Below are 16,069 nucleotides of genomic sequence, written 5' to 3'. Positions count from 1 at the left end.
AGCGAGGGGCCATTGACTAAAACTGACAGCTCTGCTGTCACAGGAAGAGTTCGGATGGGGTTCAAAATCCTTTGGCATTACCAGGCATGGAGGTGAACACCTGTAATCCCACCTCTCTGGGAGGCTAAGGCAGGAGGATTACAAGCTTGAGGGTTTGGTTTGGTTCTGTTCTATTTTGTTTTGTGGCAGGGTCTTGCTGTTTAGTTCAGGCTGGCCTTGAACTCACTACAAACTTGCAGTGACCCTCCTACCTCAGCCTCCCAAGTGCTGGGATGACATGCATGCACCACCACATTTAGAACACAAGTTTGGGTTTTGCCTGGGGAATTTAGTGAGATCCTGCCTGAAAGAGGGGCGGTAGGGGGAGCTTAGTAGTAAAGTGTCCCTGTGCTCTATCCTTAACTTGGGGAGCAGGGGTTAAATGCCTAACAAATCCTAATGTCAAGAGGTTCCATGAAAAAATAATTGCTTTCCCCTTTTCTGTCTATGGTAACTATTACCAGTTAGCCTTTGAGAGCTGTTGTGTACTATGAAGAATAAAAAGTATCTCTAATTAAATGATTTCATAGCAAGGAAACCTGAAAGGACATTTGTGCCATCCTTAGCAACATGCAGTAAGAGCCCACAAGATTTATTTTTCCCCAGAAATATGTGATGACTCTTACACAACACGCAATTACTCAAGATATTTTCCTAATTTAGAACAAGGATGAAAATACAAAAACACCAATACATTTTAAATACCATTTATCAAAGTGTAGGTTCTAAAAAGCAGTTTTCAATCCATGGTGACCTTTCCTCTCCTGGAACCTGGCCTCCACACTCCACAGACCACCTCCTGGGCAGACATGTAGTTCAGGGAATATGAACAGTAGTTTAAATTTAGCCCAAGAAGGTAAACTTGATCTTTTATAAATGTAAAACTGGAAACTGCGAAGGTCTCCAGGCTACAGATGCATCTAGCCAACCACCTCAGCATCTGCATCACAACAGTTTAGCTCTTCTTGTCAGTATGCATAAATAGAGGCATTAAGGAAACACACACCCACTCACTCTACCAATGAAAAATAATTCTATAAAGGCAACACTAGTAGTGTGCTAAAAGTGAAAGTCCTGGCGTCTAGTCAGAAACCCTGAGTTTTCAATAAATTAAAGATTACTCAGTTCTCTAGTTTCTCTATTTTAAAACATGTACCAGGACAATATATTTTTAATTGCTCTTTAGATTTGTTCTGCAAGTGTTCTTCCAATCATAAATTCATGCATGAATTTCATCCCACACAGAACCATTTGAAGTTATTTTAAAAATTCAGTTATGCCTTAAATGTTGTTATATATTTTATAGACAAAAGGATATGACAAATATTGTTTTCAAATCAAGACACTCAGGGGCTGGGGATTTAGCTCAGTGGCGCCGTGCCTGCCTCGCAAGCTCTAGGTCCTGAGTTTGATCCCCGGTACCCAAAAAAAGCCCCAGTCATCCCCTCCCCCGACCCCGGGCAGATGCCAGTCAGTCCAGGTGCCCTCATGGAGGCGAGGAGTGCAGGCCTGAGACTGGCACCCAGGAGGTGGAGTGGATGTGGCCTGCGCTCTCTGCCTTCTTGCCCTGGCCACAAGAAGCCGGCATAGCACCATCACCCTCCTCACCCTCAGCACCCTGCCGCTCTCTCAGGAACCTGGAGTATCCACCGCGATGGCGGCTCCCATAACCAGATGGGACAGTAGGCTGCGTTGCTTGTGCTGGCCCAGCTCAATGGCCTCCATACCCTCATCCTGGCTGCCATGCACGCCACGCTGGCCCCGGGGTTCCAGATCACCTTGCCTGAGCTGGCCCCCAAGGTGGAGAGCCACATGTTGTGGCAGGAGCTGCAGCTGCATGACTGGATGTCTGAGGAGTACTTGCGCTTGAAGGACCCCTTTTTGAAGCTCTTCGGCTTCTCCTGCTCTTGGACTACCTTCCACCATCTCCTGGAACAGATCTGCAGTGAGTTCACCCTTCATGACCACCTTTCGGAGGGGCCCCAGGGCTTCCTGAGGGAGCTGTGTCTACAAGGTCAGGCCCGGCACCTTCCTGAGGGTCCTCGTGCACCTCGGAGACACGTGCAATGATGCTCCAGTGATGCAAGGGTGTGATAGGCTGGGCTTCCCTCCAGCAGGCCATGGACTGGCTCCACCCGACACGAGGATCTCATTTTTGTGGTCACCAGCAATGGCATGAAGTGGTATAGGGAAAACACTGATACCTCCAAGCATGATGTGGTCTTTGCAGACAATGGGCAGAAGGGCAACCGAGGGAAGGACTTTGCCCTGCTCACAGCAGTGCAACCACACCATCATGACCATTGGCACTTTGGCTTCTGGGCTGGCTACCTGGCTGGCAGCAACAACACCATCTACCTGGCCAGCTTCACCCTGCTGGACTCAGTTCCTGAAGATCTTCAAGCCTGAGGCTGCCTTCTGCTAGAGTAGGTGGACAGCAATGCCAACTTGCCTCCACTTCAGGGACTGAGCATGTGGACTGGGCCTTGGCAGAAACTAGGGAGACTTTTACATATAGATCAGATCAACTTAAAGCTGCTCTCTGGAGGCCTGGTGGCTTCTGGGTAAGCCAATGGGGTGGTCCTGGAGCAGATGAGCACCTATTTCACCGTGATTCTCGTTGGCCAGACTTGGAAAGAAGGAGGGGCTTTCTGGAACTGATAAATACTCTAGAGACAGCAGAACTTCTTTTCCTGATAGCTAGCAATGTCTAGAGAAGCTCATGGCAGCTCTAGAAGATACAGCATCCATCAGCTCTTTCCTGCCCATATCCATAGGACTTCTGGGTGGCTGCTTTCCTTCTAGAGTTGACCACCTTTATCTTTTCTAGAAGAGATGTTACTTCTCCCCTGGATCTCCAAAAGACTGGAGGAATTCATGAGTTATGTAGAGCAAGCATGTACCAACTCTGTTTCTGAGTGATGGGGGGGGGGGGGGTCAAGAGAGGGCCAGGTCTAAAGCTTGTAAAGAACGCTGTAGGCCCCTTCCAGAGGGGACAGCCTCCAGAATTCTAGTTCACTCTAGGGAAGGATCTACAAAGCTACGAAGTACAGAACCCCATCACTGCCAGAGAGATGGGGACAGGACAGCCTCTTGCTCTGTTCAGAGACTCTGGAAAAGCTGGGGCAGTCGTGAGCAGAACCAAACTTTGTCCAATTCTCAGCCCAGGAAAATGTCTCAGAATTGTGGTCTGAGCAGACAGACTAACTCATAGGTGAGAGGAGAGACAGATACAATGGAAATGCTGCAGCTTTAAAGCACAACCTTCCACAGATCCTGGGACACTTTATTGTTTTAAGCTCAAAACTGCCAAAGAAAGAAATGGCACATACTGGCTCTGGGTTTAGGATCAAGGAAGCTTCCTTCTTTACAGCCAGATTGTAGTGGATCCAGGGTCTGTTCTCTGCAGGTCAGCAGCCTGCAGAAAGCTAGGGTGATTGTGGTCCTTGCCAACTGTTGTGTACTCCTGACCTCTGAGAACCACTAAATCTGGCTTTGGTCAGGTCTGTGATGAATGGATCCTAGGGTGTACAGACCCTCAACCCAGCTCAAGCCTAGCCAGGAGCACAGGGTCTAAATAAGGAGGGGATTTGGACTCAAGTTTTCAGGAGCCCTTGCTGCTTTGTGCATAGTGAGGGAAGATCCCTTAGAAAGAGTCAAATTTAATCACACCCCCATGCAAGAACCTAAGTGGCCGTCTTTTCAGGAAACTTCAGGATACCCTTCCCAACTCCCCTGCCACAGATAGGAGAGTAGGAATATGAATTAAAAGTGTACATCACCCCCCCCAAAAAAAAGACATTCAGGAAGATCAAAAACCATACCCTTGTGAAAGAGAAGTGTCTACTTTATTTAAAAAATCATCTCTCATTGACCACTTACATTATTCTTGTATCTGTATAAAAAAGTTAACCTTGGGGCCGGGGATTTAGCTCAGTGGTTTCGCCGCCTGCTCCACAAGCGTAAGGACCCGAGTTCGATCCCCAGAACCAAAAAAAAAAGTTAACCTTACATGAATTTGTGAGAAGAACACAAGAGACTTTGAAAGCTCGGTATGGGAGTTCCTACATTTCACTGAAGCTGGTTTAATCTGACACTCACTGTGGCCTTGAGTGAGTCAACTTTGGGGCAGAGTTCCCCTATCCGTACAATGAGTGTTATGCTAAATGATTCCTCAGGTTGTTTATTCTATAAGCTACTTATAGTCCATCACTTCAGCTAGCTATCTGTAAACAAGCATACCTCATACAGACCAGACATTCAATTTTTTAATGTATGACTATTATATATCAAGTGCACTCAATTATAACTACATTCAGGTTTATTAAAAGGCTTTGTTGTTTTTCACAGGAAAGGACCAAATATAAACTCAGCAGTGCACCATGCCCAGCTTCAGCCAATCCAACTGGCAGTTAAGAAACTCCACCCAGTTCTGGCTGGCACTAAAGGAGAGCCGACACCACTCTGCCAGAAAATGAGCCCCACATCATCAGCAGGCACTGAGAGGTCACATGGCCCCCAGACACAGTACTGCAGACATCTGACCTTCCATTGTGACACACGCCTGCTGAAGTGGAATTATCTGGTGAGAAAAGTTTTCAAAAATAGGTAAACTAAGGCAAGAGGAAAACTACATGACATGACGATGAGGCACAGAACAGAATCTTGGGCTCCTGACTCCTGCTTTGCTATTAATACCTCTGTGTTCACAGTAGTGCCTGAGAATATATGATGAGGTCACAGGCACTTTCTTTGTTGTGTGGTTTATGTAGATAGTTCACAAGCTCTGAAGTTACTAAACCAAAACAATTTTCAAGGTATAGCCAGATTAAACTGTACTTATATCTCATTTAAACACAGTAGTTTGAGACAACGTTTGAAGCTCCAGAAAGTGCTCCTGAAAACCGTTATCAGTCTCATCTGCAACCACTTATCTTGGTCTGTGCTCATTCTGCCTGACAAGAAATTGGTGATCTGGCTTTAAAATGACCCAAGACCTGCTGGCCAGGTGCACACCTATAATCCCAGCACTCAGGAGGCTGAGGCAGGAGGATCACACCAAGAGATTGAAGCCAGCCTGGGCTACATAGTGAGTTCAACACCAGCCTGAACTACAGAATTAGACCCTGTATTCAAAAAAAGAAAAAAAGAACTGTTGCTGCCTCTGTCCTCCAATTCTCTCCAGAAGGTGCTGCTATGGAGGTAAAGAGGAGAAAGAAAACTCAGGAAAAGCAAGCACAGAAGCCTAAGTCCTACATTCACAAACATTTTCCCAACCACTAAAATATTTTCATTTCACTCTCTCACATTAGCTGTATTTCTTTGTTTTTTGGGTTTTGGTGGGTTTTTTGCTTTTTCTTTTTTTTGAGACAGTGTCTCACTCTGTAGTTCAGGCTGCCCTTGAACTCTTGGTGATCCTCCTGCCTCAGCCTTCTGAGCACTGGGATTACAGGTGTATACAACCACACTTCTAACATGGGATCTCTGCAGTGCCAGCATCCTCTTAGGATGCAGAGTCCTAACCAGGTCTGGTCTGAACCCAGGAGTTTGAAGTTGAAAAAAAAAAGAAAGAAAACCAGCAACAATACCACCAACAATAAAACCTCACATCACCCACAAAAAAATTTGACAAGTGGGTAAACACACACTCCTGGAAGGACCACCGTTCAAAACCTGAGTGTGAATTAAATTCTTATCAAATAGCTTTTCCCCTAATCCCAGAAACAGGTTCCACTGAAAGTATCTGAGTTTGGAGTTTTACTGAGAAAGGGAAAAAAAACAATTTAGAAACATAGAATGCTTCAGGGAACAAAGTAGGTCTGTTGCCAAAAGCAAGCATGACATCTTTAAAAAATCTGTCTCCTTGTCACTTTTAGAAGGAGGAAACTGTCTTCTGTCATCTGGATTAGTTCAGAAATAAAATTACCATTTATAACACTGATTCCCTGAAAAAATGTATTCTGAGTTCCAAAAGACCAACTTTAATAAACTTTCAATAATTATTATGAAAGACAGGATACTGCTCATAGGCTCCCTTGAATTTTCTCTACACTTCACATCCTGTCCTTTTTTAAGGAGTGGGGCGCTGTGAGCAAGACAAAGAACTGCAGGTATCTAGATTAATATTTTCTTCCACAGTTGTTGGTTTTTTGGTGATTAATTTCAATAACATAGAATTCAGATATTAGTGAGAATGCTACAGCCAAAAAGCAGTGCTTGTTTCTCAGGCTTAGAAGGAACACAGCGTCCCTCCCAAGCCCAGAGACCATTTATAATCTGACGCACTTCAAGGTATATCCTGCAGCATGATTTCACAGTCAACATCAGAAAGCCTAGCAGGCTTTCAATTTCTAAGTGGTAACTTTATCCACCAGATTTTTTTTTTTTTTTGGTACCGGGGATCGAACTCAGAACCTTGCACCTGGCAAGACAGGCGCTGGAACCACAGAGCTAAATCGCCAGCCCCAGATTTGTTTTTAATGAATTTCTTTCAAAAACCTATTACATATCAAGCTGAACTGTATTGTAACTATATTGTTTTTAAATTTATTTAACCAGAAAATTTTTTTTTGGTACCGGGGATCAAACTCAGGACCTTGCGCTTGCAAGGCAGGCGGTGGGACCACTGAGCTACATCCTTGGCCCTGGAAAACTTTTGTTTTAATCAACATGGTATTTCATTTGAAATAAATCAGATCTTCAGCAGGGATCTCTAGAGCAATCAGCTCCCAACTGACAGGGTTCAGAGGCACATATGCTCCCTAAGGCAAACCTGAACTTTGAAGGAGACTTAAGCAACACACTCCAAATCCCGAAGAACAAATTATTTCCCACCCCCAGATGCCTCCCTAAACACTGCAAGGACAACAGTTGTATTAGGAACTTGACGGAATTTCCAAGCTTAGCAGGGTTCCACTCATAGCCACCATTTGTCCTGATCATCAGGGGATTAGCAACAAGAGAGAGCCCTTGATTACTAGAATAGCTGAGGCTTCACCCTGCTAAATCCCCACATGAAAGAACACACTGATATAAGTAAGAAGACACACTTTACTTCCACGTAGTCCCCAAAGACAAAGCTCCTTTATCCACTGCTATTTTAGAGAGCGCTGCTCTCTCAATATAAAACATGACAAGCGCGCGCGCACACGCATACACACACACACACACACACACACACACACAACCTTGCATCCCAAGGCTCCAAGCCTAGCTTGCTCACTTACAGGAACTCTGGGGGCAGCTTGTGTTCAAGCCTGGCTCAACAATCTTTAAGACTGAATCTTAAATTTAATCCCAATAAAGATAAAATGACTCTTAAGAAAATTCAATACTTTATTACATGTATCCTTCCTCTCTTTAACTATTTCTAATCACCTAAAGATATCTGAGGACTTGGGCCAGGGATTTAGCTGTGGTTCCGGCGCCTGTCTCACAAGCGCAAGGTCCCGAGTTTGATCCCAGGTACCAAAAAAAAAAAAAAAAAAAAAGATATCTGAGGACTTTTAAAGACTCCAGTTCAAAAACCAGGTTGGGGGCTGGAGATTTAGCTCAGTGGTTCTGGCGCAAGGTCCTGAGTTCAATCCCTGGTACCAAAAAAAAAAAAAAAAAACAGGTTGAGGGGGGCCGGGGATTTAGCTCAGTGGCACTGCACCTGCCTGCCAAGTGCAAGGTCGTACCAAAAAAAAAAAAAAACAGGTGGGGTAGATCACACCTGTAATCCCAGCACTCTGGGAGGCTGAGGCAGGAGGATCCCCTCCAGTTCAAAGCCAGCCTAGAATACACAACAAGACTCTGTTTAAAACAAAACTTCCATAAAAAAAAAAAAAAAAAAACCTTCAGGGCTGGGGATATAGCTCAGTGGCACCCTGGCTGCCTGGCAACCACAGCTTCTGAGTTCAACCCCAGGTAACAACAACAATAAAAAAGCACAAAAATTTGCAGTTCAAATTATCTAGGTTTTAATCCCCTCACTAACAAGTGACAAAAGTGAGACCCACAGAAAACTAGTCCTTTATAAATGGAGCTAGGACTAAGGGACTGGCTAAGAGGACCAGAGAACAGCAGGAAAAAAGCAGAGTGACAACCAAAACCTTGCAGTTTTATGGTTTTTGCTTATATCTGAGACAATGACATAATTATACTCCAAATAAATTTTGAAGTAAATTTTTTATGTATTTATACCTATCAATATACCTGCTTTTGGGCCAGGGATTTAGCTCAGTGGTTCCACCACCTGCCTTGTAAGCCCAAGGTCCTGAGTTCGATCCTGGGTGCCAAAAAAATATATATATATATACATATATGTGTGTGTGTGTGTGTGTGTATGGCTGCTTTTTTTTTTTCTTACAAGATGGAGGCAGTTAGTGCCTTGATATCAGGAAAACATCTCAGTGCTTTTTTGTTTGTTTTTTGTTCTGGGGGGTTTTTTAGACAGGGTCTCACTATGTAGCCCAGGCTGGCCTTGAACTTGCTGTGATCCTCCTGCCTCAGCCTCCAGAGTGCTAGGATTATAGGAATGGGCCACCACGCCCAGCTCATCTTCCATTTCCTAAATATGGTTTGTGACAAAACAATCATGATGTCTGCAGTTAGGGAGAAAAAGCTAACAGAATTAACCACACAAACCAGCCCTCCCTGCTGCCATCTTACCATTATTAGAGAAATAAAAATAGATCTCTGCTTTGAGAAAAGCACAACATGATGCAACATGGCAAAAACAAATGTTTACGAGATCTGGTATCACCATCATGTTAATACATAAACATCAAAACATACAGTTATTAAACTGCTAAGAATCTATGATACTAACTCATATCTATCAGGGAATAATATGTAATCTTAAGATTACTTAGTGCTGGGGAGATTAAATAAAGAATATTCATAGTTGATCAGCTCTTAGCTTTTGAGAACTATTTTAAGAAAAACCTCTCCAACAAGCATAGTAAAGTTTCCTTCTAGTGGCAGAAGAATTAGGGGAAGATGAAGATGAAGAAGAGGAGGAGGGGATGGGGGATATGGCTCAGTGGCACCGCACCTGCCTTGCAAGTACAAAGTCCTGAGTTCGAGCCCCAGTACAAAAAAGAAAAGAAAAAGAAGAAGAGGAGGAAAAAGAGGAAAAGGGAGCCTACTTCATAAGTTAAGAGGGCCAGGGATTTAGCTCAGTGGTTTCGCCGCCTGCTGCGCAAGCACAAGGACCCAAGTTCAACCCCGGGTACCAAAAAAAAAAAAAGTTAAGAGATGTGATTGAAAAATATGGTGAATGTTTGAATTTTTAATTTATTACAGTAAAAGATATTGCGATTAAGTCCCCTGTATACCGCCCCCCCACTTTGCACACACCTATCCCATCATTCTTGACACTTTCTGAAGCAGCTCTGCAAGTCTTCTTTCCTGCCTTCAGTTGTTCTGTCATGACTGCCTTAATGTCCTGAATTAGTTCAAAATGTTTTCCTTTCATGGTGATTTTGACTTTGGGGAAGAGCCAGGAGTTGCACAGTGCCAAATCTGGTGAATAAGATGGATTCACTGTATTTTTTATTGAACTCTGTAGAGACTCAGAAAAGAGGATTTTCACAACTGCTTCAGAAAGTGACGGGCCGGGGATTTAGCTCAGTGATGCCACTGCCTGCCTCAAAAGTGCAAGGTCCTGAGTTCGATCCCCAGCACCAAAAAAAAAAAAAGTGACAAGGAGTTTGGGATGTGTTTGAAGTGAGGGAGGTTAATAACAATGTCTTTTACTGAAATGAATTTTTTTATTCAGACACTGTACACTTTGATTACCCCTTATATTGAAGCATATACTCATAGCTACTTGGATATGACTTTCCCCAGCTGCTACCTGCCCTGAGGAATTCAGGAAATGACTAAAACATCCTCAACCAACAGCAATGAAGAAACAGTGCTGCTAACCTACAAAAAAAAATGAACTCCCACAGTGATAACGTTCTAGAAACACCTTTGTCCAAAATTAACTTTTCAACAAACAGTATAAATTAAAACACTGAATGATCTAAGAATGCACTTAATACTTAGGCTTGGAAGAGTCTCAGCAGATTTTCTAACATGACGGCTCCATGAGGAGGGCTACGCTTTGTACTCATGTACAAAAGAGCCTCTGTAACATATTCCGGGGGAAGGAGAGGAGGACGGTGATGGCCCTGAAACTGCAGCTGAAATCAACTGGAAGACTTGTGCTGACTCTCCAAGTTTCTACTTAAGTGGGCAGGAGGCAAAGAGAACTTTGCTCCCCAATGGAATGCGTTTCTCCAGTAGTCCCGAAGTATAGATGTGCTGACCTTTAGGAGACAGTATCAGGCTTGTCTGCTCTCCCTTCTGCTAGCGGGCTGACAGACTGGACATGGGTGGACACTGTGTGGCTCTGATGCTGGCTTTGTTCAATATTCTACTGTATTTCTTACACAAGCACTGGAAAATGTTTGCAATGGATGCATTTTTATTCATTCAAAAGTAAGCAAGACTGAGATAGGAGAAGTTTAAACCTCAAATGAAGTCACAAATGAAAATAACATGACATAATCACCCAGGAGGCAAACTCTCCTATAAATAGCAAACACTAGAGCTGCTTTGACTTACAAAGTATATCACTGCCAAGAAATCTGGAAATAAATTCTGAGCGACCAAGAGTACAAAAAGCGACATGCAATAGGGTAAGGATTTTGGTAGTGAATTTTGAATCAAAACATGTTAACCACTGTCAGGTGTGATGGCACACACCTGTAATTCCAGCACTCAGGAGGCTGAGGCAGGATTACTGGGAGTTTGAGGCCAGCCTGGTCTACATAGTGAGTGCAAGCCAAGTCTGGAGTACATAGCAAGACTATCTCAAAAGAAAAAAAAAATGTTATAGCCAGGCATGGTGGCCCATACATGTAATCTCAGCACTCTAGGGGGCTAGGCAGGAAGATTCCAAATTCAAGCCCAGTATTCCTAGTACCAAAAGAAAAAAAAAAAAAAAAAAAACCAATACAAATTTAAGAAGCTGCAATGGACACAGGCACTCCTGTTTCTTCTTCCTGGTACTGAAAAGATATTTCCTTACCTGCCTTGCAGTTAGAAGTTGAGACTACATGACTAGATTTTAGTTAATGGACTGTGAGCTGAACTAAAATGCTTCACATCAAAATATCTCATAAGATCCTCCTTCCTGCTGGCTCTTTGCTGTCAACCAACTACTCACAGGCAACCCAGCGGAAGACTCCAAGACACCAGATGGAGGAGCAGAGATACCTACATCACATCATTTGAAGGGCACAGGCCAAACAGACTATTACTGTGCTAAGCCACTGAAATGCTAAATATGGTTTGTTTTTTTATATTGGTACCAGGGATCGAACTCAGGACCTCGTGTTTGCAGAGCAGGCGCTGTGCCACTGAGCTACATCCCAGGCCCCTAAATATGTTTTAAAGGATAGTGTTAGTGACTCTGATACAGATATCTTACACATCTAACATTCCCATTTTACAAATAAGGAAACTGATGAAGAGCATTCAAAAAATCATACTATTTGGTAGAAGAACCAGGTGTCCTGTCCTATTCAAGGAATTTTACACAGATTTCCATGCTATATTTAGAAGTAAAATTATCTCAATATTTGTTACAAGAAAGACCATAAAAAGGAAGCAAGGAAGTGGTTGTTTTGTTCTGTTATGTTTTGAACCCCAGGCCTTTGCACTGAGCTTCAACCCCAGACCATATTTTTTAGTTTGAGGCAAGGTCTCACTAAGTTGCCCAGGTTGGGCTCAAACTTGTGATCCTCCTGCCCAAGGCACCCAGAAAGCTAGGATAACAGGTATGTGTCATTACATTTGGCTAAGATAATTTGTAATATAAAATTCTACCTGAAATTTCTACCAAAACGCTGTGAAAGTCCGAGAGATCCCTCCCAAATATTATGATTGACACTGGCCCTCACATTCTCTCGTGTCAGTAAGGCTAAAACTATTAAAAATTTTGGATACCACAACAGACTAATAAATAACATAAAACTTTATATAAATTGTTATTCTACTGGGCCAGGGATTTAGCTCAGTGGTGCTGTGCCTACCTGGCAAGCACAAGGTCCTGAGTTTGATTTCTGGTACCAAAATAAAATTGTTGGTCCGGGGATTTAGCTCAGTGGTTCCGCTTCCTGCTGAGCAAGTACGAGGACCCAAGTTTGATCCTGGTACCAAAAACAAAAAAATTGTTACTCTACTACCCTTCTTATTTTCTCTTTTTTTTTTTTTTTTTTTTTGGTACTGGGGGTCGAACTTGGGACCTTGTGCTTGTGAGGCAGGTGGCAGAACCACTGAGCTAAATCCCCGGCCCTACCCTTCTTATTTTCTTTTCTTTTTTTGGTACCAGGGATCGAACTCTGCTCTTTGTGCTTTCGAGGCAAGCGGCAGAACCACTAAGCCAAATCCCTGGCCCCCATCCTTCTTATTTTCTAATGAGTATTTTTAAATTATTATACTAGTAATACAAGTATATCATGGAAGGCAGTGTTTGTGATCATTTCTATGAAGAGCACCAGGGGCATCAGCCCATTAGGTCAAATACATAGCTTCTAATTATGCCTTTCTTTGTATAGAAGAAGAAAAAAACAAGCTTTTAACAATACAGCACTCCCCTCTGATCATGGTTTTACTTTCTGTTGTTTCAGTCAACCAGTCTAAAAATATTAAATGGAAAATTCCAAAATACACAATCCCCATCAGTTTTTTTGTTTGTTTGTTTTTGGCACTGGGGATTGAACTTGGGTCCTTGCACTTATGAGGCAGGCACCGGAACCACTGAGCTAAATCCTCGGCACCCCCATCGTTTTTAAATTGTGTACCATTCTAAGTAGCACGATGAAATCCCACAGCATCCTGCTCCATCCTGCCAGGGACATAAATCATCCCATTGTTCAGCATGTGCTATCCTTCTGTTAGTCACTTTTAATAGCCCACAGGGTCACCAGAGCAACAAACAGTCTTGGTATCACAGTGCTTGTGTTCCAGTAACTTACTTTACGTAATTGTGGCACTAAAAAGCAGAGTCGTAATGCTAGCAATTTTATTACAGTATATTGTTATAACTGTTAATCTCTCATTGTGTCTAGTTTATAAATTGAACTTGATCACAACAGTGTTGGGGACCATCTGTGCCTTCACACGTGCACCAAGAGCCTTGGAACTTATCTCCCGTGGATAAGGCAGGGCTACTGCATCTCAAGTCGGATTTACCGCCCAGGCAGGAGGATCACTGTGAGTTTGAGGCCAACCTGGGCTACATAGCAAGACCTTGTCTCAAAAAAAAGAAAAATCATCACCACTACCACCCCTCCCCCCAAAAATCTCAGATGAGATTGTTTAGTACTTAGTCAAAAATATTAAAAAGCAAAATCTAAAAAATAAATAATCACCATTAGCAGATCATTTCCTATCTCTACCTATGATACAAGCTGAATACAGTATCTTAGACCAAGTCATCTTGCTTTGTAAAAAGATAATTATCCATGAAGTTCTTTTTCAGTCTACCCTTTTTTTTGAGACAGGGTCCCCGCTACATAATTCAGGATGGCCTAGAACTCTCAGCAATTCTCCTATCACAGCCTCTTGAGTGCTGGGATTATAAGCATGTGCCACTATGTCCAGCCCAGTCTAGGATTTTATGATTTGACTGTCTGAGTCAACAAAATTTGAGCATCTAGAGCCAGATGTGGTGGTGCACACCTATAATCCCAGCACTCAGGAGGCTGCAGCAGGAGGGTTGCGGAGAGTTCCAAGGCCACCCAGGGCTACATAGTGAGTTCTTAAGGCCAGCCTGGAGTGCACAGCAAAATAAATTTATTTTGCCTCAAAATAAATAAATACATACATAAAAATTTAATTAAAAACCATAAAATACTAAAAAAAAAAAACCATAGAAAACTATTGATATTTGTCCAATTTTTTACCTACAAAAACTCCATGTGGCTTAAATTGATACAAAGTGGCAAAAAGCACTAATTTTTATTAGGTGTACATATACACATACATCCTTTTTTTTTTTTTTTTTGGTACCGGGGATCGAAATCGGGACCCTCAGCTTTCGAGGCAGACGGTGGAACCACTGAGCTAAATCCCCAGCCCTCATACATCTTTTTAAAAGAAAAAAATAGGGCCCAGGGGTTTAGCTCAGTGGCATTGCACCTGCCTGGCAAGCACAAGGTCCTAAGTTCGATTCCCAGTACCAGAAAAAAAAAGTACAGAAAAAAATAGCATGCTGACTTAGAGGTTTTTAAAAAGCGAAGTACATAAATCTGAAACGCTTCAATTTCAGTTAATAAATAAACAAGATTATAATTAATGTTTATTTGGCCAAATGTTTTGGCCAAAACTGTTGCAACTGCTGTGTAAGTGTAAATCATTTAGACTTATTTTAAAGATTTAGGAGTAAGTCTACTTTGTCAGGTTCTCAGCAGTTGAAATTACTTTTAAGTAGTTAGACACTCCTAAAGACTACATCATGAATATTCACATTATATTCCACTCAAATATAAAGCTTTCTCTGAAAAAAACAGTATATAGGGGTGGGGATTTAGCTCAGGGGGGCTGCACCTGCCTCGAAAGCTCAAGGTCCTGAGTTCGATCCCCAGTACCAGAAAAACAGTATGTGTATGTGTGCATGGCATATGTGTGTGTGTGTGCTACTCAGTCTCAAAATCTTCCAGCCAGCCTCGGCAATCTAGCCAGACTCTGTCTCAAAATGAAAAACAAAAAGAGCTGGAAATGTAGCTCAATGTACTCCTGGGTTCTATCACCAGTACAGAAGGAAAGAGGAAAAAAAGGCAATTCATACAAAACAAGAACTCAGATTGTTTTGTTTTGTTACCAAGGATTGAACTCAGGACCTTGCGCTTTTGAGGCAGGCCTGGTCAGGTATGTTTCTTTTTTTTTTGGTACCGGGGATCGAACTCAGGACCTTGCACTTGTGAGGTAGGCACCAGAACCACCGAGCTAAATCCCCAGCCCATTTCTTAACAAAGTATATTACATGAAGATGCTCTATTCCAAAGACAACAACAAGAATCAATTTAATATACTTCTACAGAAATGCTGTAACTGATCTGTGCATATTAGGTAATCATTACATTATATTCTTAAGAGTATAAAAAAATTTATTTCCCTTCAGAATTTTTCTAAATGAATCTTTTTTTTTCTTTTTTTTTTCTAAATGAATCTTAATCTCCCTATAAAACCACTACTTGGTAAAAAGCATCTAAAGTCAGGGGATAAAGTAACAGGATCTCTGTAGAACATAGTTCTTCAGACTAGCTTCGCTGTTTGAGTGATTAGTGCTAAGTATTCCTGCAATCTTAGGCTGCTGATTTTAGGCAGAGAAAACCAAACATATAATTACATCCTTCAACAACTGCCATTAATGAATTAGTTCAAATTAACAACAATGAAATAAACTACACAAATGTTCTCCATAACTAAGAAAATACTTTTGTCAGCTTTACTACTTCTATAGATCACCATTATTAACCCCCTTAAAACTCCACCTATCAATATAGCTTTCATCACAGTAGAATCCATTTACCATTTACTTTCAGAAACAGAAGCTTAATGCCACCTGCCAGGTAACAAAGGCAGGAACAAGTATGCCAAGGGTTCAGGAAAGAAGCAAGAAGCTACACCCAGAGAGCACGTTTCTTCTACGACTAAAGTGTTTGCACTGGTGAAATTTCCTGATGTCCAAAAGTCACACATGGTCACTGTTCCACAGCTCACATGAAATACAAGTACAAAATATAAAGCAATAAAGAGTAAGGGAAAACCTTAAATTCTCTGGATTACTCACATATTTACAACTCAGAAAAGCAAGACATAAGTAGGTTTCCTCTTGTCAAAGACATTCAGCTAATGAGTGGTACGCCAAAAGAACTAAGGTCTCCCAGTGTCCACTCAACTCAACGGTGGAGTGAGGGGCTGACAACATTACCTAAGTCAGGAGATGAAGACTCACAGCATGAGATAGGAGATCCGGGGATAGCAATGC

General features: G+C 42.3%; 1 protein-coding gene, 1 long non-coding RNA gene and 1 pseudogene across 39 annotated transcripts in view; 2 read left to right on the top strand and 1 right to left on the bottom strand.

Moving 5' to 3' along the window:
• Nucleotides 1-16,069, bottom strand: part of Map4 (microtubule associated protein 4) — a 165,839-nt gene that overhangs the window by 120,138 nt on the left and 29,632 nt on the right. The window lies entirely within an intron of this gene.
• LOC101719054 (galactoside alpha-(1,2)-fucosyltransferase 1-like) lies at nt 1,578-2,607 on the top strand (annotated as a pseudogene).
• LOC147825441 (uncharacterized) lies at nt 10,645-15,796 on the top strand. Its single transcript, XR_015441164.1, has 3 exons — nt 10,645-10,709; nt 13,146-13,290; nt 15,624-15,796. It is a non-coding gene; the product is annotated as an uncharacterized LOC147825441 (long non-coding RNA).

This window comes from Heterocephalus glaber, unplaced genomic scaffold (genome assembly GCF_053883595.1).
Source record: "Heterocephalus glaber isolate CG9 unplaced genomic scaffold, H.glaber_assembly_v1.0 deba00001504, whole genome shotgun sequence".
Classification (NCBI taxonomy): domain Eukaryota; kingdom Metazoa; phylum Chordata; class Mammalia; order Rodentia; family Bathyergidae; genus Heterocephalus; species Heterocephalus glaber.
Note: the sequence above shows the minus strand (reverse complement) of the source record. Positions and strands in the feature narration are given on the sequence as shown.